Source organism: Onychostruthus taczanowskii, unplaced genomic scaffold (genome assembly GCF_017590055.1).
Source record: "Onychostruthus taczanowskii isolate IOZ18803 unplaced genomic scaffold, ASM1759005v1 scaffold19, whole genome shotgun sequence".
Lineage (NCBI taxonomy): Eukaryota > Metazoa > Chordata > Aves > Passeriformes > Passeridae > Onychostruthus > Onychostruthus taczanowskii.
The window spans coordinates 2,943,025-2,967,236 of record NW_024499128.1 but is presented as its reverse complement, the minus strand read 5'-3'; positions in this window follow the sequence as shown (position 1 = coordinate 2,967,236).

Genomic DNA, 24,212 nt, shown 5'->3' with positions numbered 1-24,212 from the left:
CTGCATCCCAACAGGGCTGGAGGCTCAGCCTCACAGCACACAGAAACAGGGCTCAAAACACAAACCAAGAGATGTATCCTTGCTTTGGGTAGAACAAGGTGGAATTTTGAGTACCATCACTGTTTTGCTCAGAAATTTGGAGAGCATGATCCACAGAAAACTGAGCTGCAGTAGTTTGGCTCAGCTCCACAAGCTTTGATTGCACATGGCTAATTTACTCAGTCCCAGAGGAAACCTCACTCCATGCCATTCTAAGAAGCTGCACTGTTTCTCTAGGTCTGCTCAGTAGCATTTCCCTCTTTAGCAGGACACTAATTAGATCCAGCCTACAACCTATTAGCTGTACCTGGGAGGGACATTCCAAGTCTCTGTCACAGGAAAGCCATGCTGGCCACTGAGAGGGCCCTGCAGTGATCTGGACATCAGCAAGAGACAGAGATGTTCCTTCAGCTCTTCCTAACTTTTTCTAGGAACTGATTATGTAACTATTATAAAGCAAAGGTATCTTTTACAATGAAGCTATTCTACTAGGAAAATAACCTTCTATTTAATCTGTTTAACAGACTAATTCTTTAATCTCTCTCAACTCTTGACCTTCATTCAGATTTATATGTTCTAAAGTGGTCCCCAGAGCAGCTGGATACAGAAGATAGCAGGGTGTTAATAGGGAATCCTAAAAGGTTGTGTTTGGGTAGCAGTGTGTAAACAGTGCAGCTGGGGGAGGAAATCACACTTGTTTGCTTCCATAAAACTAGACAGATTCACACTTGTTTTACTTCCATAAAACTAGACAGATTCAGAAATCATTTCACATCACTTTTATCATTACACCACCATCATATTGCTTGCAACAAGCACATGCTATAAGAAGCTGAGGTGCTCCTGGAAGATGCTGAATGTTCTGAGGTCTCACATCAGTGGGAGTTCTCTAGGGATGGTGGCTGTGGCTGGTCCTGCACACTGTGAAAGCCAGAATCCCAAGTGACAGTGTCAGAACTTAACTTCTGCCATGTAATTAAATTGGTACAGTTTAAGTTGCAAAACAGTTTAAAATGAGCAGCAGTGAATTTTGCTATAAACATTGTGCTTCAGCACTAATTGCTGCCATTATAAATACTGCACACTGGATTCTCCTCAGTGTAACTCCAGGGAATACATAGTGTTGCCCTAGAGATAAATTATATTTCACTACCTTTGCATGGTCAAAAAATTTACTACTGTGAGCACTGTAAAAATGGTCTGATCTGCATCATTGCTGTCTTGCAGCAAAAAGGAACAGAGTGAATGTGGTACAGGTGAGATGTGGCTACATCAGCACTGCAAAACCCTTGTCCAGGTACCATTCCACCCTGGTGATACAAGGTATGGACTTCCTGATGGACCTCAGACTCTTCTCCTCCTGGACCAAATCTGTCCATGCCTGGGGATCTGACACAGAGCAGAGATTATTTTAACAGCTGTTTATCTGACACCTAATAGAGCTGTTTGAAATTTGTTATGGGGATGCAATAAAGAAGAATTGTGCCTTATCCCACACTGAGCTGTACTTACAGATGATCTCTATGTAATTCACCATAAAGTTAGGCCATAAACTGTTTCCCTTGGTTATTTTCTGTTTTTTCACATTGTGCCTACAGGGAGCAGCTCAGCACAGACCTGTGCTGCTCAGTGTATGAACAAACCTTGAAACCTTCTAGCTTCATTATTCTCCTTTCCCTGATCTCTCTTGCTGGCATTTTCCTATTACTTGACAAAATGTTCTTGGTTTCTAAACACTTCTTCCTCTCCCTCTTCACAGATTTTTTGCCTGTGTATTCCTTTACATCTTTTCTTCCTGCACTGGAGCCCCTGTGCAGGTTCAGGGCTTGCCCTGTCCCTCTGGCATCCAGCACCTCCTGGACACTTCTGCTTCTCAGTGGGAGCAGGCTTTACACTCCTCATCTCCCAGGGGCTTGGGCAGGAGGTTTTTTCTTGCAGCTGCTGCCACATCTCACAGAGAGGCACCTCCATGCAGCTGCGCTGGGACAAGAACAGCTGAACTTTGCCAAGATGTGTGTTCTGAATTAGCAAACTTGGAATTTTGAAGCACAACACCACAGTGAAAGCAGCTCCTCTTGTGACAGAGCTCTGATATTTCCTTATCCATAATATTTTTCCTCTTGTAATTACTTGACTACAATTTGGTTGTGGCACTATGTGGAAGACACTCTTTAATAAAGAGCTAAAACTACAAATAAAAAATGAAGAAAGTCTTATAGATAAGAAGATTTTTTTCTTTCCATGAACATATTTTAATGGTGGCAGACTTTTGTTCTGCTCAATTTCTATGAGATGAACATAATGTAGTTGTCAAAGGAAAGGAATTGTATTCTGGGAAACGAGATGCTGGAAGGTCAGAGGAAGTGTTCTTGAGCTTTGGCACTTAAAAGAATCCATAAAAAATAAAAGAGAAGGCAAAGGAAACTTCAAAGGAATAAACTGGGGGGCTGCAACTTGATGCAGACCAGCCCAGCAGTGAGCTTTGTTTTGTTTTCATGACTCATTCCCAATCTGAGATTTGGACAGATGCTTGCTTTCCTATGTCCTGCTCATTTCAGAGCTAACCCAGGAAGGAAATGGCCCTTCCTCCTTCCTGGCTTTGTGAGCTTTCCCCACTCCCCAGGGGCTGCTTCCAGCACAGGGGGAACACAACCCTCATCACTGGAGATATCTGAATAATTCAACAACTTTGTTGATTAGTAGTCATTTTCCTGAACTTTTCAAATTGCCAAAGTATCACTTAACGAATTCATAGAGGAGCCAAGGCTTTGGAAGTAATCAGCCTCTTCAAATGAGTTCTCAAAATGAGGTTTGTGTCATCATAGCTGTGGAGAGCCAAAAGTACCAAAGTTTGGTTTCACCTTTTCACCTGTATAAAATTTATTCTATACCTGCTCCAGACAGCCCTTGGCCATTCCCATCCCACTTTGAACCAAACAAAAATCTTCCACTCAAGTTTTTTCCCCTTAATTTTGATTTTGGTAAAACCTGGGGGCAGTACATTTTGAAATGCTTTTTTTCCCCCTGCATCCTGAAGAACAATCAAAAAAAATAAAGAGGAACATACATTTTGAGGAGAATGGGTAGAACAGCTCAGAAGGAGAGGACTAAGATAATTTCCTTGCCTGTGGAAGTCTATTCTATTAGAAAACTAAAATCTTGCTCTTAAAATAAATGCAGAGTAAGGCATCCCCTCATACCACAGCGTCCAGCACCTCCAGCCTAAGATCAGACTTTCATCTAGTCTATTAACAAATGAGATTCTTACTTCTCCTAAGTCATAATGAAGCAATTTGGCTCCAGTCCTGACAAATGTCTGGACCCAATTCCACTGCAGTGGAACGAGGAATGGCTGAAACTCCAGAGGTTGACCTGAAATGTCCCAGAGCAGCCTGAAGGATCCCCCAAGCCCACGGGGCCCTCAAGCTCTGGGCAACACCAGGGGAGTCCATCACCACCCTGGAGATGGGCATGGACTTCCCGAGATGGAGAAATCTGCCATGCTCTGGGCCGAACCTCAGCCTGAGAGCTCTCTGGAACCACGGCTGGAGAGGGGCACCCACAGCTGGAGAGGGGCACCCACAGCACAGAACTCCTCAGCCAGGACCGCTCTGGGCACTTCCCTGGGACCATCCCTCTCTGCATCTGCTCAGACTCTGCTTTGTGCTTTTCCCGCAAAGAGAAAGACAACCAGATCTTCCAACAAACCCCCCTTTACCAAATTTCAGTCTATGTTTATTTAAATACCAGTAAGACCAGGTTGCCACTGTTTCCTTCATTGCCTGAATTCCATCCTTGCTTTCTGTGATCTGAAATTCATGATTCCCCCAGCACTGCCTTAGAGAAACATGGCAGAAATTCCAATAAGGACAACAGGGTAACACAGCAACAAAACTCACAGTTACAGCTTCATGTACATCACAGCCCACAGGTTCTGACACGTTACACAGGCCACTTAATCAAATACAATGTCATTTTTTATTACATATCATACTATCTCTTTGCCATTGACAAAAGACTACCTGAAAGGATGTTGAAAACAATTTAACTTCTACCTTCTGTTGCAACTGTCTTCTACCACGAATTTAGAATTGTCCATCTTTTATATTATTCTATTAAAAAACAAAAACAAAATGGGGTTGGGTTTTTTTCAGAGATTGAATAAATATGTCATGTTACTTCTATTTATTTAATTTGATCAAAATATTTTGAAGCTAAATTTCAGTCAAACTCAGCTTAAACCCTGTCATGTTTATATCATAGCAAGTTTGAGAGGAATGATATGCATACAGTAAAGTAAAAATATTTGAGAATTTACAGTGTAAAAACAGAAGCAAAACTGACTGAACCCCTCAGCTGGGGAGAAACCTGGACTTTTTCTCTCTTGCCCAAGAGTTAAGAGAAGCGGAGTGGTATCTTGTTTTCTGCACTCCCAGCAAAGGATGTTTTCACCTCACCTTTACTCGATCATTGCCACATTAAATGAGCCATGAAAGAAGCTGAGCTCAGCTTACACCCAGGCAAGGCTTAGTAACAACTGCATATATTGACCTAACTGTACAGATTAATTTTCTCTTTGGATCTTCAGGCTCTCCTTTCTCTGCCTCTTTGGGACAATTCAGGGCTGGCAGAGACTTCCACCAGTGCCTTGCAACAACTGCTGCTTGGAAACAAAGTGAGATCTCCAAATGGACTGGGAACTTGGCAGGAGTGAAGAGCCTGAGACCAGAATTTCAAAAGAGTTCATTTTAAAGCAAACCCACCTAGATGCCGAATTTATTTAAAATTCTGGTTTAGAGAGAAGCTTGTGCAAGTAGTTTGCATATAAAGCAACTGCCATGTGAGCTGTAAGATTTGTGTTTAGGGTTCTGTAAGAATATAAATGGCTATATTGTACACCTCCCCAAGATTCTAACTGCTAATTCCTTTATTAACTGTAAGAAATGTTAATGTGAATGCTGGGGGAGATTGTGAGGCAGTTTGTGGATTTAGGGTGATCCTTCCCCCAAGATTAGAGTTCAGCCAGCTAAACACAGGGTGCTTATCACTGCTCCCCTTTCAATGCCTATCTTGCAGGTCTGTCATTGTTTAACTATGTTTGGCTTTCCATTTGCTTTTGCCAGGACAGCCCTTGAGAAATGAATGCAGGCAAGGTAACACAAAATTTGTGCAATCAAGGAATCTGAGTCTGTTACAAACACAACAGTTTTGTCTCCCGAGAGCAATCCTTCCATAAAGATACAAATAAATATTCTCAATTACTTTTCTGAAATAAGCACATTTTATCTACTGATGGATGCTTCATCCCTTTGCATCTCTTTCCAGCTGCAAATCTTCTGCAAGACACTGGGACAAGTGTAGCCCTGCCATTCTTCTTTGTGATTCCAACACGAAGCTAAATGAGTCCATTGTGACCACCATGTGCTCACCAAACTATCACACTTGTTTACCAAGGTACACAGTGACTTACTGCATCTCCAGAGAAAATTACCACTCCTTACCTCATGCATCAGATTACAGCTAAATTATTGTTCTCATAGTACAAGGCTCATGTTTTATTCAAATTCTAACCAGTGCATTAACTCTGCCACTCAGCCAAGATTACAGCTAAAAATAGAGAGCACATGTCCTACTTCAGAATATGTTTAACATTACTACCACCAGCATCTCAGGTTTCACATGTGCTCAGATTGCACAGCTTTGACCTTCAAAAGAGTTTGAAGAGTGAAAGTCTAGTTGCCTTAAGAGTAAAGGAAAGCCTGTAGCCCTTGGCCACGTGGCAGCAGAAGTTCTGCATGATATAACCTGCACTCCTTCAGGAGGAGCTAGTAAGGTTCATTTGGGTTCTTAGGAATTCTTTGGGTTAGGAATAATGGGGCACATAAACAGGAATATTCCATAAGCAGCCAGGTAAAAATTAGAGCACGTGTATTCAAAACTTTTACAGATTCACAGTAAAAAATTGCACTTGAGCTGGATCCATCTTTCACCCTTGATCTGCCAGAAAATTCATGCTTCAGCTACTGGGAGTGTGCACAGAAAGAACCAAGGGGATATGAGCCTTTGTGTCTCTTGGACACATCCAGTGGTGCTCAAGCACTAAAGCAGAGCCATGCACTGGCCTTCCCCTCACTTGTTTCTGCTGCTCTCTGCACTCAAACCAGCACTGAAGGCTTTGGAGCAGGAGAATTCCAGCCCTGTTCTCAGCTGGCCCTTGTCTGATTTACACCATTCCTGGTGGAAGGGCTCCCCTGTGCTCTGGATGCCAGCCCATCCAGTACAAAGCCAGTCCCACTCATATTCCAGCCTAAACTGTGAGCCATCAAAACAGGGCTCAGACCAGGATATGAGCAGAGACAGGCAAAGAACATTTTATTATTTGCATATTTTATTATTCTCTTTATTATTGATATTCTTCTCAATCACTTCTGAAAGGAGGAAAAATTTTCTTAACTCTTTGTTTTTTCTACCATCATCCTTCAAATCACAACTTAGTTTTTGGCACACAGACAATTCCATTTTGACACTGAGTGCACATCAGAAATACAGTCATTTATGATTCAAAATATAGCTCTTTTTATTCCCTATTGAAAGACTTTTTTCTTTGGCTTTCTCTGGTGTAAAGACTTGGACATAAATGACCTGCAAAATGTCCTAAATTGGCTTTACATAAATAAGAATTAAGCCTGAAGCATTTGAAATAAATGCTCATCTAGAAATGGTTCTACATTCATTAATCAACCTCTTCAGCTCCCAGTTCAGACACATTAGAGGTGCTCTTCTGAAGATGAAATTGGCCTGTAATCTGTTTATAATCCTTTTTAAGTTTCTTTTGTGCTCGTTTTACTTTTTCATTCTACTTCCTTGGTATTCTGAAAATTAAGGGGCTAGAATTAATGAGGCCTGTCCCACAGTGCTTCAAAAGATTCCAAAGCCAACACCTCCTGCCAAGGTTAAAGATGAAAAGTGAAAACAACTCCATTGTATTTTCACCTTCAGAGCCTCTTGCTGCCTGCCTGGCTGCTGTAGTCCCCCACTGTATAACAAGGTACTTGCTGCATTTTTATTTTACAAAACTCAGTCTTTGTTATCTGCAATTCTGTACTTTTTAATCCACTGTTTAGGTAATAGATAAAAAAAAGAGAAGAAGTACATATAATATTAATGTTGCCCTTTCTAGCAGTCGTTTAAATGGAAAACAGTTAATTGAGCACTTTTTAATATTATATAAGGCACCTGGCCTCAAAGGCTGTGTATCCATTGGTTCTGGAATGTGCCTGCATTTTCCTTCTGCACCATGGAGCACACACATTTCTCTGGGGGGAAGGGTTTATTCTGGCCATTTCAGCTCATACAATGTGTATTCTGCACACTTCATGATGAATAAATTAAGGAGGTCACTTCCTGAGCCAGGACTTATGGCCGAGAGCAAACCCATTCTTGCTTGTGACAGATAAAGAAGGTTATTGTAATTTACTGCAAATGACAAATGAGAGCTTCCAACAGGAAAATCTCTTCAAATTTTCACGATGCCACAGAGGGGCAGCCTTTTTCTCCTCTTTGGTAGTTCCTTTCCTAAAATCTTGTTCCATCTCTGGTGGAGGTTTTCTCCAGCTTCCAGAAATGCACAGTAGTAAAGCAAAAGCCTGACTTAAATTAAGGTTTATTGAATAATAAAAGTGGTTTCCTAACTTCTAATATTGTCAAAGAGCTGAAGAAAGAATTGAAAGCTACAGCTGACATTTATTTCTATGTTCAAAGCCTCACACACCAGCTCCTGATGATGTGAACTGCAATCTATGCAAGAACAAGTTCTGCACAAAGGATGTTGAGATGCACACAGTGCTCAGCTCATCCAAAATGTGTTTGAGTGCATGGTGTTTATGGCTTTGTTCTGATTTTTCTGAGAAAAAAAAAAAAAAACTGGCAAAAAATATACTCTTTCAAAAATCAAGGTTACTTCTAGACAGGACAAAGAGTTGTTTAAAAGCAATGACCCTGAGGAAGGCAGGACTCATTATCAATATTGCAACAATTTTTCTAAGAAAAGCTGGATGTTTTTAATATCCATGTACTGCAGGTGTGAAACTCCACATTTTGTTTACTCTGAAACCAGGGCAACTTGCTTGGTGGAGTGACTGGGGCTTCTTAATGCAAATCAACAAGCTCTCGCTGAATTCAGTGCAGCTCTCCTGGCAAAAACTTCTCAAGTCATGCCAGCAAAGCAACAAAATTAAGTGCTGACCATGACTTATGGTATCTGGAACCTCCATAGCCCAGAAGCCTGCCCTAGAAAATCCATTATTTTATTGAGTTGTAGATCCATAAAGAAAAAAGCAGATTTATTTTTTTTTTAATAAATATCTCTTACATTAAATGTTCCACCACCTTAAAAGGCTAAAGTGTCACAAAGAAATTAGCAAGAAGCAGCTGTTCATGCACCAGTGATAAAGAGGAGAGCCCTCAGCAGCATTTTCCATTTTCAGGACAGACAAGCAAACTAACTGATAAATACATTCTAAATTAATCGTACAATTCATCATGTAGGAAGCATGGCCTGCAAAGCAGGGTCTTGCAGAGATGAGGGCAGGGTGTTTAGCAGACCTGTAAATGGCACTAATGAAATGGCTGATTGCCAAGGGGCAGGGAGGGCTCCCTTGTAGGTGAACAACAGCCTGAAGACCCATTTTCATCTGCTGCCCACTTTATTGGTAAAGTGCTTTGAAATTCCATTTAACTTGTTTCTGCTCTGAATTGTGCCCAGGAATGAACACTTCAGACCTCTGAGAATGAATGTGATGTAGGAAATAGAGCTAAGTATAAACAAATATCTGTCCTTCTATCCTGAGCCACATGAAACTCAGCTTTGGAACAAACCAGACCTCATGTGTACAAAAATAAATGAACAAAACATTATATTCACAACTGCAGAACTGCTCACAGGAGTAAAGTTCACTGCCTTTAAAGTGTTCATGGCATTTGTACTCCCAGTAGTAGTGCATTCATCTTCAACATATATGTATATTGATAACTTTGAGGTATCAAGTAAGATTATACTATGGGACTAATTTCAGAATTTCTCACCTAATTTTCTACTAAATATCTTTATGGGCAATTGAGCAAAACTGCTGCATTTCCAGCACTGTCTGATCTGTGTCAAATGCCTACCCAAGGAAAAGGCCAGCACCCCAGAGCTGCCTACTCCTTCCTCAGTTACAAAGAGAATCCTGCTTAGAGAAAATCAGCTGAGACAAATCCTTTTCCAGCTGACTGAGAGCACAGGATTCAGCAGAAGTCAATGGACTGTGCTCTCACTCATTAATCTTTCTTTTAATAGGTAACAGGAAAAAAGTATCATTGTGATAGCAAGCAAATATATAGACATTTTATTATGAAGGTTAAGAATCATGTCTGCTTTAAACATTTATCAAAATTAATTAAACTAAATATTTACATGGGAAAGTAGAGATTGGTCCCCACCAGTACTATTAAATCTTCCATTTACAGGGAGAAGAGCTAGCTCTGCACCTGTGAGCCTGGCTGCCTGTTCCCAGCAGGACAAGAGTCACATTTATTTGTGAGCATCCCTCTCTGAACAAGCAGGATGCCTCCAAGATGAAAGCTGCTCTACAGGTACAAGGTGACATTATTGCAACATTCATCTTCTGCTGAAATTTGAGCCCTAATTATCCCTTAAATTACACAGCATCTAGAGGCACAACCACAGCTAGCATGAATTATTTGCAGAGTTGTGTTGTGACTATATATTACAAGGCGTCATCCCAGCTCAGACCAAGGGGATGAGAATGAAGAAATCCTCTCTCAGCTTGCCATACACTAATTTGTTACCTGAGAGATAGATCTGTGCCTCACTGTCCCGGGAAGAGGGGAGGACATGAATCCTCAGGTACGATCAAGCCCATTTCAGAAAGGATCTTTATGTGATTATGAACTAAATGTGAAATTCTCCACTCGGGGAGGAGTCACACTCCCCTGCAGCGCTGCAAATCAGCTCTAGCAGACTGCAGCTGCTGGAAAGCCTCCCCAGGGCAGGTCTGTGGCCAGAGCTGGGCTGGGGGCTGCCCATCCTGCCCTGCTCTGCACAGCTCTCCCGGTACTCCCTCCACCCCACAGGCCCCCAGGTTCTGGGGAAGGGCTCACTGGTGAAAAGAGCTGCTGGGACCAGCAGCACTGTCTGTCCATGAGACACACCAGAGCCAGAGCCCCAGAGGGGCACGGAGGGCTGTGGCACCAGGGAGCAGCAGGCTGCAGGATGTGTTTGCTGCCACAGTCGCAGGCTGAAGTCAGGGTCATCGCCCAGCTCCAGACAAAAGGAGCTTTGTCTCACCCCACAGCAACCTCCTCTCTCTGATAAGCAGAGCTCATCAAGGCCAGGAATGAGCTCTGTCTTTGAAGATTGTATTTTTCTACTTGCAGCAACAGCAGGTTCATTTTGTGGTGAGAGTGTAACTCCTTATTCACAGCCACACAGTGTCTACTGTAACTGCCTTTGTCACATAAAAAAGTGTAAATGCTAACACTGTGCTGCAGTCATGATTTTCATAATTCAGTACAAGATTTACAAGTCCAAGACCAGCAGCCATTAAAAAATATCCTGCACAAAATCCCTCTTCAATTTTATCTCTACCAACATATATATTTGCAGATTTTATCCCACCATTAAATTAGTACCACAAAGTTTTATAGCTGGTTCCAGTGACATTTAAAAATATTTTTTGTAGTATGGTAAATAATTGAAAGCTGTGCTTATTATATGGCTTTTTACAGTCTTTATCATTGCAGTGATTTACCATTTAAAGCTTTATAGCAACAATATATGGAGCAGTGTAAGTCCCATGGTACTCACAACATTCACTCCCCATCTGAGCCACTGGCTGAGCTGGATAGCAGAGTTTAAACTGGAAGGAAAGGATTTGTAAAGAACAGAAACCCCAGGTACAGAGGGGTCAATTTTATATCCTGCAATTAAATTAAAACTGCTGTGCTGTGTTTTTCCACAGTTTATGCACTTCTATAATCTGTGCTCCCTGTTCCTTAAGTTTCATCACTGCTCCTCCACAGAGTTGAAGACACTACTGTAAACTTTGTCTTATTTGAGGTTAAAATTCCTTTTCTATTGCAGAAATCCCTTCCAGAACATATTAGTGCATTCAACCTGCAAAGCACTTGTCACCTCAGCATCTCTGTGCTGCATCCCACCAACTGCTGGGCACAATTTGCTGACACTCAGCCAGCTTTCCTGGCTCTGCCTTCCACAGCACAGAAAATTTCCAAAAATTAACTCCCTTTCTTGGCAAACATCTATAGTCCTGCTTCTGAACAATCACTTTACAAAAGCTGGACTTGGAGGAGAGAGGCAGCTTCCTTTCCCTCCCCGGAGGCTGTCCCAGTGCCTCTGACTGCCCTGCAGCCGGGAGAAGCAGCCCCTCACCTGCTGGGCTCTCACCCTGGCAGCAGACAGAAAAGGAAGCCATAAACCAGCAAATATCTACAGCCACTCTCCACTTTTAACAGTTTTACCCACCAGGTCTGTAAAGGGCTCTCTGTAGCCTTCCATACCCCTAAATACCACAAGGAAAACGCTGAGGGCTGTCCCGACGGCTGCTCTGGCTCCTTGTGCCAGGTTCCACACATGTTGGTTTTCAGCTTCTTTTTTCTACCTCTGTGGATTGAAGGCGCTTGAGACAATAGTTCATGTTCAGGCTTAGATGCTTATTTTTTCTTATCTGTGTTCCAGTCTCACAGCAGTGAGTTCTGCAGTATTTCACTAACAAGGCACAAAATGGCTAACTATCTTTTGTTACAAGGCCTTTTAAGGCTAAACTATCCAATTAAGAAATTACACCTAGATTACTTTCACTTTTAACTCAATAACTAATCACTCGAAGTCCACAACGTGGACTTTTCTGTCCAATTACAAAATACCACCCAAACCTGTGAAGAAGAAGGAAGAAAAAGGTGAAGAAGGAAGGAGAAGAGGGAAGGAGAAGGTGAAGAAGAAGGAACAACCTCCACTCTGAAACCTCCATCTTGCCCTTTCACCCTGCGACATTACTTCCAATCAACTCCACACCTGTAATCGCAGAGCTATCAACCAATTTTGGAAGCTTTTTCCACAGGCTCAGGTGAAGTGCAGTGCCCTGCTGGGAGTCAGAGTCTGTCAGCAGAGAAGGTCTGGGATGGCCAGCACGCAGAGCTCCGACACAGCCCCGCTGAGGTCGCGCAGAGCCCAGGGCTCGGCCAGGCTCGGGCTGGGTTCGATCCCCAGCACAGGGCTCAGCTGCAGCCCAGCCCTGCCTGCAGCACTGGCCTGCTGCCTTTCCTCACTGCATCCAGAATTCCTGAATTCCCAACCAAAAATCTGCCAAACACAGGCTTTCTCTGGCATGCTTATGCTCAGAATGGAGAGGGTTGAGCTAGGACTAAAAGAAGTCTTGGGGCCTTTAAGAACTGGTTTCCAATTTTCTGACTTCCAGACAAAAGCAACAGCTTTTGGCATCTTTGAAAAACTCAAAAATCTGTAATTATTGCTCATCAGATGGTGGCTAGCAGCCCTGTGACATTGCATGATCATCTGAATTTAAGAGTTTATAATTTGATTTTCCACCCAGAGGTATAACACCAAATTAAATGTGTTAATAGACACACCAAATGCCTAATAGCAATCCCATCTGCTTTTATAGGTGAATTGATGACACTGACAACCTAATTTTGTAAATGCTTAGAGTAAATGAAATATGAAACACAAATCATATTTTTAGATTTTTATATCTAGATAAATCCTTTTCATTCAGGTCAAAAAAGAGGATGCCATACTCCTGCCTGATTATCTTGCAGAGAGACCAAAATTTAATATTTCAGAAATGCTACATGTAAAAAAATTGCCACTAAAAATCCAGACTAAAAGGCATTAATTTTTTTGGTTGGGTTTTCTTGGCTGGAGTTTTTGTCTATATAACTGTGTAACCAGTGGGATTTGGAAGATCCTGTCTTGATAAAATGGCATGTTCTTTTTATTATGGTAAGGATTTCTGAAAAGAAGGATCATACAATCAGCTTTTTTACTTTCTCCAGGGCTTTTGAAAACTATTGCCATAGAGAATTCTGTCAAAATCAGGAATTTTTTTTGTTTCTGAGAAAATAGAAAGCTGTTCCCTTTAGATTGAATGATTTGACTGGTGTTAGAAAGCCTCAGAGTTTTATACATCCAGGGGCTTGAGCAAAAGGCCTGACAAATACATGTGCAGCCAGCCCAGCCTAATATTGAATTACAAACTCTGTTGACTGATATCAAGGTGCTTATCTTCCTTAGATTTGGAGAGGAACTTTTTTTTCCTTTTTTTCAGATTATACAGAAAAGTAAAAGAGAACACAATTATCCTAAAAATGTAAATTATACTCCTTACTTAGTAACTGTCCACAGCCACATTCCATCAGTTTCAATCTCTAAGCATTAGTTAAACCCCTACATTCAAGCAAAGGGGGAAGGACTCATCCAGGAGATGAATTCCAAATTCTTGCTATCAGCGTTCAGCACTTCCACATCCTCCCTTCACCCACATTACTAATGTAATCATTATTCCTTGCATCATCCTGACCCCCTACATCTCCTCACTTCCAGCTCAGTGCACTCCGTGGCCAAGGGAACATTCCCACACTCTGACAGCCCCACTCGTCCTCTTGCACCTTCTGTGAGCACCAGGCTCTCAGAGAAAAGTATCAAATCATGGCAGAGTCATTCCTTATTCACCACATAGCAGAGCTCTCAGCCAACACACTTCAGATTCCCAAAGTTCTCCATAGCCAAGTGTTTGCAAGTTCTTTCTGCTGTCCTCATTTTAGGGTAAAAGGGTAAATTGAGATTTACTATTACTCGTTGTTTACAGGGGAAAAAAATATTACAAATCTATAAAAGATTAAATAATTTTATTTCCTTAAAGTGAAAATCTAGACCAGAAAAAGTTCATGGCAACTTTTAAGTCTTTCTTGAAAGCAGTAAACAAGTCTTTTATTTTACGTTTACTTTCTGAAGAGGAAAAATTCTTTCCCTCAGCATCTCTAAGAGGAATTAAAATTATTTACTAAGGAGCACTGAGATCACCATTAGAAGCCCAGCAGAGTGTAAACAGGACCATTTATAAAGCACTAACATGATAATGCTGAGATCCATGCTGGCATGGCTCGGGGCTCTGTGCTGCCAGCCTGGCACACGGAGCTCCCCAGCACAGCAGCCCTGGGCTCATCCCTGCTGGTCTCTGATGGCAAAGGCCTCCTGCAGCTCGAGTCCTCCTCCTGAGACTCAATCCCCTCTAGCATGGGAATAAAAGACAGATGTTTTGGCTTTTTCTGCTGAAAGCATCTGTCGCTTGAGATATCACACCTCACACATGAGATGAACACGCTGAAACCTTCAAGGTAAAAAGAAGGAAGTTTATTTCTCGACCTCTTATATACAGAATTCCAGAAGTGACCCTGGATTGGAGGATGAAATTGCTGCTTCTCCAACGACACTGGTCAACCCAACAGTCCATCAAATTTCTCCTCCTCCAGAAAGGAATGCAAAACAATCACTATTTACATGAAAGTGTGCATGAGAAACTCCATTACAAAAATGTAAACATCAGAAGGCTTAGAAGAACTTCAAAGAGCAGAGTGACAAGCATCCAGGTTTATTATTTAAAGGTGACTCTGACTTCTCGTAACCCCTCCTTGTGCACACAGATCAAAGCATTGTCCCCACGGCCAGGCAGCTCAGCACTACTTCTAGGGCAGCTCCAATAAATTACATGTGACTGCCTTTGTGTCCCTTAATGTGAGGAGATTAAGCATGCAGCTGCTTTTCTGAGGAAGCAAAACATGATGGACCAGGCTGTGTTCAAAGCAAGCATTAATTTGTCTATAAAAACAAGATTAAAGTTGCTCAAAAAGTGCATTAGTACTAATCTTTACACCTTGGCTAATACAGAGAGCTGGACAAGGTTTTTGCACAAGAAATAGCTTCAGAAGGAAAGATAATAATGCTACCAGATACAAATTCAATCTTTCACATTGGCACCCATCTGTATGTTTCTATATGATTTCATTTGATTTGAAATTTAGGCAGACAGAAGCTAGCTAGGACAGCTGGCAGTGCAAATAACCTTTTCTTCCCCCCTTTTTAAAGGGAATAATTTTTCCATCTCCCTGGGGAGACTGGATTGTGTGTGCTGGAAAATGCATATATTCATTTTCTATGAAACACTATATAACTGGGCTACCTTTGGAGTGGCCTAATGTTCACTTCTTGTTTCTTTGTACTCAAATTGCCTTGTCTTCACAAAACTGGGACCACTTTTCCTTTCAAAAGGCACTGTCTATATTTGTGATATAAAACAAATAAAAGCACTCTGGATTTATTGAGACATGCCCATTCTTCTCCCTGCCTGATAAGCTGAGCTGATCCAGTGAGGTGCTGACTTTCCAGTTATATATTGTGTCTCTGGGAATTAGGACCACAAATATTTTGTGGATTGTATCTCCCTGACAGAGTCTACACTCCAAAGAATATAGGATGCCCTAACTGGCAATAACAAGCTAAGGTAAAGGAAATTTTAAGACATTTAGATTTACAAGATTACATTTTTGTGACACTGAGAGCTGCAGTGCATTGAGCCCAGGAATGTCCTGCTGCTGCCAGCTTGCAGTGTGACAGGAGAGGGGACAGTAGGAGGGAATTCCATTTTCAAAGCAAAATAAACAAACCAGTCAAACACACCAGCTGCAGACACCCTCCATTCTTAATGGAGTAAAACTCTCTGCTAACACAGGTGAACCCCCACATTGCACAGGAGGCCCGGGCAGTTCAGATACACGGGGGGTTGATCATTATCATTTCCCCAAGCAGCAGCTTCAGGGGCACTGAAAGGAGTTCCACGTGAGAGCAAACATCCCTGTGTTCCTTGGGAGTCAGGTAAATCACATCACTGGGAATGCAGCCTCTTAATTTTCATCCAGTTTTGGAGCCCAGCATTTTAAACCACTGAACGACACAGATGGGCACTCAAAGGGCAGATAAAACCAAAACATCCACTCCTCCATCTGTGTGAAGAGAAGTGCACAGGATGATTCCTCTGAGCTCCTTTGCAACATGCAAGGCTGCCTCTTGGTCTGGCACAAATTGGAGTTTTGGAGCTCCTGGTCCGAGTATGACAAGTGGCAAAAATAACATACAAAGAAAAAAACCCTGTCTTTTGGTTTCTATGCATCTGTCTGTCATGAACTCAAATTTCTATCCAATTATTTAGACTAATAAATCTTGCAGTGAGTGGATTTCTCAGCAGTGGCACCACTGACTGCTGCCCAGTGTTACAGCCTCTGCTGCTACAGTTTGTGCAGCTCTCTGGCCAAGAGCAAACACCAGCCCAGAGCAGAAATGTGTTTCCCCAGAGATTCAGTTCTACAAAACTTCCCTGCTCCTGTTCTCCCTTCACATTTCAGTGAGTAAGAGCCCCAAAGTACTGAGTATTTTTGCCTGTGATTACTCCCATCAGTCCTTTTCTTGTCTGCCTTTGGGTGAAAAAGGTGCACAGAATTCTGCTGTGCTTGATTATTAGTGCATGGATAGACCTGCTCTAGCTCTGCTGAATATCTTGCAAACTTTTTCTTTCTTTCTTTCTCAGTCTAAATTTGATTTCTCATGGGATTAAGGGCATCTCACCTTAAGTTTTTATTTATACCTTGCTTTCTCAAGCTTTTCTTGGGATAGGACCTGCAGAGAATGGCTTAAAAAAAAAAGTGGGGGTGTGTGTGGGTTCTTAAGCTCTGCTAAAAATTAAATTTATCTGAAGAAGTTTGCTACTACATTCTATTGCATTACAATGTCAGATAGAAAACAGTCATATTCCATATGTTCACTGTTGTGTGTTTGTTTCAGGTTTGTTTTGGATTTGAGAAGCAGCTGCAGCACAAACCCAGCTGAACATCTACACCTCCAGACACTGAGATGTGTGACGTGTGCAGGAATTCCAGCTGCCGCTGCAGCTCCACAAGTTAGCAAGGAAACATCCACTGAAATGCTGGCTGGTAGCTGCAGCAGGTCAGGGAACAGAAAAGTTTAGATCATAAACTAACAGAACTCCCTGAAAAATAAGAATTGCATTCGTCTTCTCCTGACCTTAAGATGTGAGATGCTTGAGAATGCCAAACTCCAATCTCTTGGAGTAGATAAAATGTTCTGATGAACAGTATGTGCCCAGCCTTCTGCCAGATGGGATCTTCTTTTTTTCTCCCTTGTTTAAACTCTATGTGCAACCTCTGCAGCCTCACTGTTTGCACAGGGATTTTAAAAACTACTTTATTGTAAAAAACCTGTATCTGTTTCAGGTGGGTTCTTGAAATTCAAATGTAACTACACCACCAGACCTTTATCTGGTGTAAAGTTCTACCTGAAAATTCACTCTGTTTTTTAGCAATTGAGAATGTCACTTGATCAAGGAAATTATTCCTTCTGAGAAACCAGAACTTCAGAATAATTATTCTCTGCTTTTTGTCTCATTCTGTTATGTATAAGTCATCATACTTTTATCTGGGAGGGTCACAGCATATAATTAAACCTTAAAATTGTGTGGCTGTGAAAGTTTGGACCAACGAAGACTGCTAGACTTCAATACTGCTCAGTCTCCATTTCCCTGTAAGCCCTGCACAGAACCTGGAACAGGGGCAGTGTCTCTGTGGTTTTAGCAATGGCACTGCTCTGGGGATCAACCACCACACTGTGGGCTCCACAAGTGACTCCCTTCGGTCCTGGAAGAGGACATTGCTCTTCCATCAGCAATTTAAAGCTTGTGTCTTCTGCTGCATATTGAGCTCTTTACATCAAGCAGCTTCTTTGCAGTCAAATCCTTTCACCAGCAAGGTTTCAAGTGGGAAGGTCAATAAACATGGGGAATTACAGCTTCAGAGGGTCCAAAGCAGTAATGTAGGAGATTCCTGATGTGCTTGATATATTGCACCCCACTGGTACCACAGCTATTCAACTGGAAAGTCATAAAATAACATCAAATAAAGTGCTGGAGCAGAAATGATTCAGTCATTAACACCACAGATCCTCAGCCATTAAATCTCCCCCCCAAACAGTGCAGAGCCAGCACAGCCAGACCTCTCCATGTGCGTGGAGCCCTGAGAGCCCCATGGATTCTGTCTGGGAACCTTGGTACATGTGCCAATGGTATTTCCATAAATCACAGGGATTTGTCACAATTTGTCACCTAGGGTGTGAAATCACATTATTATTTTGTTGGCAGCACGACTGGCTGCTTTGTTTTAGGAAACCTCTATGCCCCAGGTTCCAGGAAAGGCACTTATAGTATTTTTATAGTACAAAATAAATTTGGATTCATCTTAGCAGCTTGATAAGAACTCCTCTGGAAGCAGTGCTGTAACACACCTGAGCTTGTGCAAAGCAGAGCCCTTCTCCAGTGGAATCACTTCACCCAGCATCCCCCAGCCACTGCTGCTGGCAGACCCAAACATGGAAGACAGCAATGAAGGAATTGCTGTCCATGGATTGCCAGGGAGAAATGTCAGTTTGCCAAGATGAGAACCAGGGCTCTGAAGAAAAAAAAAAAAAAAACCCAAAAAACAATTTATCATCTCCTTGAAGTCACTTCACTCTTTTGTTCTAATGAAGAGGTTTGCAAAATACTAAATAAATCAGAATGAGAATCATTGTTTCCCAAAAAGAAAACCGGGGCCCTAAAAAAAAAAAAAAAAAAAAAAAAAAAAAAAAACCAAAAAACAATTTATCATCTCCTCGAAGTCACTTCACTCTTTTGTTCTAATGAAGAGGTTTGCAAAATACTAAATAAATCAGAATGAGAATCATTGCTGTGAAGATGATGCAAGGACAATGACGAATTGAGCCCAAGCCTGAGGGGGAGAGACTTAAGGAAAGCTATGAAGCACTGAAGCAATGAGGAAAATTGGAGGAGTAGAGAGTCCATGGAGGAGCCACAGGAATAAAGGAGGTTTTATAGCAGGAGAGACAGACCTCTGAGCCTCTCACAATCCTTCATTTCATACAGCTTTGTTTATTATAGCATCTTTCTTTCCTAAGGCTGGAGCTTAAGACTTTGATTCATATTTCAGAGCTATTTTCTTTTTTTTTTCTGACCTTGAAACACAGGGGAGAAAAAAAACTAAAAAGATTTTTCAAAACAACTGTGGGGAAGCTGTAATGCAGCCCTTGCTTACCTCCTCCAGGCTGGAGGCATTTCAGGCTCCAAAGGCAGCACAAACATGAGATGTTCCAGGCCCTGTCACTCTGCCTGGCGTGAGACACTGCTCTTTGCTGGAGCTTGAGAAAAGTATCAGCACAGTGTCAAAAAACCTACACAGGGTTAGCACAGGAATTCAAAACTGCCTCTGCAGGCACCAAAAAATTATAAGGGGAGTTATATTAAGGCAACCTTTTTTCTCCCTTCAAACTAAGCTTAAGGCTTGTTCTGGTTGTTGAGGATGGCGCTATTAAAAGAAAGGGTCTGAACTGAGATGCAAGCACAGGAGAGACTTCCCAACCACCTCCTTCCAAATGCTGAATCAAACCTGTGGGCAGGAGGACATGAGAGAGCCTGGAACATCCCTCCCCACAGCAAACCCCCCCTGCAGGGACCACATCAGCAGAATCCTCGCTGCTTTAAAAACACGGATGGGTTAAATGGGCTCTGCTGGGAAGCAGCACCAGGCTGGGGTCCTGTGCCACCAGTCCGGGTATTTCACACCCACCCCACCAAACCTCAGCGGCATAAAGAGCACAATCAGTGAAGGGGTTAATCAGTGAGCAGAGACCTCTCCAGAGGGCAATTCAGCCCCTGCTAGAAGCACTCACCCTGCTGAATTAGGGGAGCACGGGTTAAGTGTGCTCCAAGTTCCAGTGCCTCAGTGAAGTGGCTGAAGCTCAGTGGAACAAATCTCACTTAAGAGGCTTTCAAACACCCTTAATGGTTACTGGAAGTAATCACAGATTTCAGTGAGTATGGGTTAGGATTTAACTTCATCCTGTTTTGGTAATAAAGTCAAATGCAGCCTTAAGCATTTAAGAGGAAAAAAAAGTCACAAGTGAGAATTTTTCTGAGATTGCTATCTCTTTAATTTTATCAGAGTGAAAGCTTCTGATAGTCCCTGTTAGAGCCTTTAGTGCTGTTTTCAGAATTATCACTTCTCCCTCTTAATACAAATCTAAGATCTGGACATCAACTTTAAAAAACAATAGTCTGCCAAAAAAGGAATTAAATGGTAGTTTTAATTTCTGGCAGTAGAACCAGTACTTTTTTTTCCCCTTCCAAGCTTAATGTCAGTGAAAGAGATGAAATCACATTCCCTCTCACAAACAATCAAACATGATTTCTTTTGCTTTTATGCCTTTTGTCAGTAGTGCCAACTTTTTTGAGTTACTGTTAAACACAGTCATTGTAAACAGAGCTAAAACCTGTCTACTCCTATTATCTCACTGCACCATAAATTGCCTGGGTAGTGAAATAACAGCAACAAGACTGCAGTGTTCTTGCTAACAATGCCTGCTATGACTGAAGTGGTAGGTCGTGTACACAAAGCCAAGAGCAGGCTTTGGCCACAGCAAAGTGTTAGGGCATATATCAGTGCAAGCTGTCATTTATGCAGTGTCAGACACAGAGCTGCAGTTAATTGTCTGTATTACTGCAGCGCCCAAAAACCTTAGATCCAAGCCCAAATTCCATCCTTCAAGGTGACAAATGAGTAGAGAGCATCAAAAGAGCTCAGTGGGACAAGAACTAAAGCCTGCTGTGGAGCAGACAGGGCCCAAAACCCAGGCAGAGAGGAGATGCTGGTGTGCAGGGAGCCCCCAGCTCACTGTCAAATGCCACAGGAACACTTTCAGAGTGGGAGAAGAGCCTGGGAGCAGAGTTTGGATATAGAGAGCTCCTGCTGAGGGCAGGAAAACCTCCAAGATCCATCTCTCAGCATTTAGCAGCTGCACTTTTAAGGGTTTAGCAGGGCCCAGGTGAGAGCTGCTAACTCAGGAGTAATAAAAAGGCTCATGGGCAGGAGGAGGAGGGAGCAGCACCAAGAGCAGAGCTGCAGATGGGAACAGCTCGTTTATCCCTAGCCTCACTGGCAAGGGAGAGCAGTGAAGGAACACAAAGAGTCAGGGACATGGGCAGGGACACAGACCAGAGGAAATCACCTTTGCAGGGGCTTCCCAACACTGCGAGGAAGGCAGACCACAGCCACCAAGGTGAGAAGAACAATTCCACCGCTAACTGAAATATGACAAAACAATATTTCAGGCCCTGGTTTATATATGAATGGGGGGTAGTGTTTTGCAGCAGGAATCAGCAAGATTTAGACATTGGCCAAATAAAAGCATCCACATGAAAATCTTGGTCAGGGACAAGGTTCCCACCCCACAGACAGCATTTTGCCCATGCTGGTCTAGTAAAGCAACAAGGTGGGAATACAGATTAACCTGTCTGCAGCTCCATGGAGCTGGACCTGGCAGCTCCAGAGCTCTGAAAAGGTGTCAGAAATACTTAGATATTCTCTTGAATGTGGGTCAGGCAGTGGGAAACATCAGCAGAGAGATGGAGCTGGATTTATGCTTGCAGATGGTACAAGACACAAGGTCTGGGTCCCAGAGAGGAGGAGGTCCTGGAGAAACATCACAGTGAGGAGGGTGAGGGGACTCTGGCTGACAGAGCATCCCAAACAGCAGGAGAGAGCTCTGTGGCTTTCCCTGGCCTGGATGCATTCAATCCTTTGGAGAAAATAACCTTTGGGACCTATTCCAGATGTATGTAGGCTTTACAGACACACAGATAAACTCTCTGTGAATATAGGTATCTCACTGCTTCTTGCAAGTGCAAACAGCTTTCCTGACAGCACTCCAGGCTGCTGTACTCCCTCGTGCAGCTTTTAATAACCAGGCAGAAACTGGAGTACAAAGTAGTCATAACCAGTGTTTCTCTCTCCAAAATCCCTGTGTTGCAAGGAAAGAAATTTGTCAGCAGCTGAACTTCTATGCATCATTCATTTCCATTCGTACCAATACTTGCTTCTGCAGGTCGGGAATTGCTCCTGGTGCTGCAGAGCAGTGAAAAGCAGGCCAATAATGCCACCCACAGGTGCCCGGGTTTATTGCTGCCGTGCATTTCCAGATGGGTGCCTGCAATGGTGGTGCTAACTCTGGTGACACAGGTGCCTCTAAAGTCACCTGCACTAAGAACTGCACTGCCTTGCTGGGTTAGGGAGCTCACAGGTTACTGTGCAGGTGGCTTGTGTTCATCACAAACAATTTGTGTGGGGAGAAACAAAACCTACACAGGTTACAACACAGAAATTAATAAAAAAATCCCTCCCATCTCAGTACTCAGCGATAAGGAGATCTGGTGAAAGCATTTCAAGCAATCAAATCCACTTTTTGAATTTAAAACATACAACATGTATGTTGCCATAATGTACAGCTTACTTTGTTTTGCCATTCCTATCTCCGAGATCCTTCAATTGTCATGACAAGGACTGTGATGATTTATGAATTCTCCTTTACAGAATAAGACAGAAGACAATTAAGAGCTCAGTCCTAGGCATGGCTGAAGCAGAGGGAGCTCTGCTCACAGGTACTGAACTCATTCCCCTATTTCTGGTGTCTGTTTAATTAAAAATTTTAACGTTGGAAAAAAACATTTTCAGTAATTGTTACCTGAACACGAATATAGGAGTTTATGTTTAAGGTGAAAGGGATTAAAGGGTATTTATTAGTTTATTCTCCCTTTCTTACAGAGGCAGACTACAGTGCCATGGAGAAGTTTGGGATCAGCTCACTGCAGGAGAGGAGGGAATGTCTCCTCAAAGGTGCAGTGTATGTGGGCCATCAGGGGAGATAAAACAGATAAAACCTGGCACTCTGCTCAGACCTATTGCATCTCACAGCTGGAATGCATTTGCATCCCCAGCCAGATTCTCAGCAGTCAGCTCTGCTGGACGTGTGGTGCCTCTGAGTGACACAAACCCTTCTCGTGCTCTGTTGTGTCTCAGCCCCTCACAAAAGGTCAGCTCCTCTGAATTCTCCAGGGTTTTCTATGAGAACTGACTGAGGCTGAAGACATTGGTGTGCTTATAGAAAATCCTGGAGTCAAAACACAAAGCTAATGAGTAAATACAGGATTTCATGTTGCTAGTGTCTTGCTGAAAAAGGGACGAGTGCCAGCAGCGTATTCACTGCATGAAACACGATTTGGATGAGTGAGATTATCTGGGGTGTCCACATCTACTGAATAATTTAAGGAAATCAGCAAGGGAAAATTTTCTCTATTGAAAAATAAATTTGAGAACTGACTTGAGTGGAATATGTTTAATAAGAGCACTCAGGGATAAGCTCCTGCCTTTGATCTTGTGTTAGGCATCTTATGTTACACTTTTCTTAGATACTGTTGTAGATATGGCAGCTACATTCCAAGTCAGCATTATCTCAGTATTAACATCATCCTAGTTTACATATAGCAATAAGTCTTCGTGTATTAATTGCATAATCATTATTTGAACTTATTTATTGCACAGAACATAATCAGCTGAGGGCAGATTCAAAGTAAATTAGAGACAGGGAAGGAAAAACATGAAACTGTTCTAGCCTAAGCTCTCACTAGACACACTCACACTTTATTGATGAAGTTCATCAATACTCTTATTTAAAGACCTGCAGCTCTGGAGGAACCACTGCCATGCTATCACTGCTGGCACCAGAGGTAAGAAATTATTTCTGAAACCTAAGTGCTCTCCAAATGCCCCCCAAGTTATCCAGTCTCATTAAAATCAAAGGCATCATCTACTGTCCTTAAATATTTTAAAGAAAAAGCCACCACCTAAGGTAGTTAAGTAAATGGATATTTTTTTTCTTATTAAAATCAATATTTAAATACTTACAGCCTTATCTTAATTACATGAAAGATGACACACCTACCTCTCACCACCCCAGCCCCGTGGGACAAAGCCCATTTAATGTGACATGGGGAGGTGACAGCAGGTCCTGTCTCTGAGCACCCAGCACCAGCCCAGACACGTCCCACAGGGCACCCACAGGCAGGAATTAAGCAGAACAGGGAGCTGAATCTGGCTTTCCTACTAAAAATATTTATGGAAGAGCA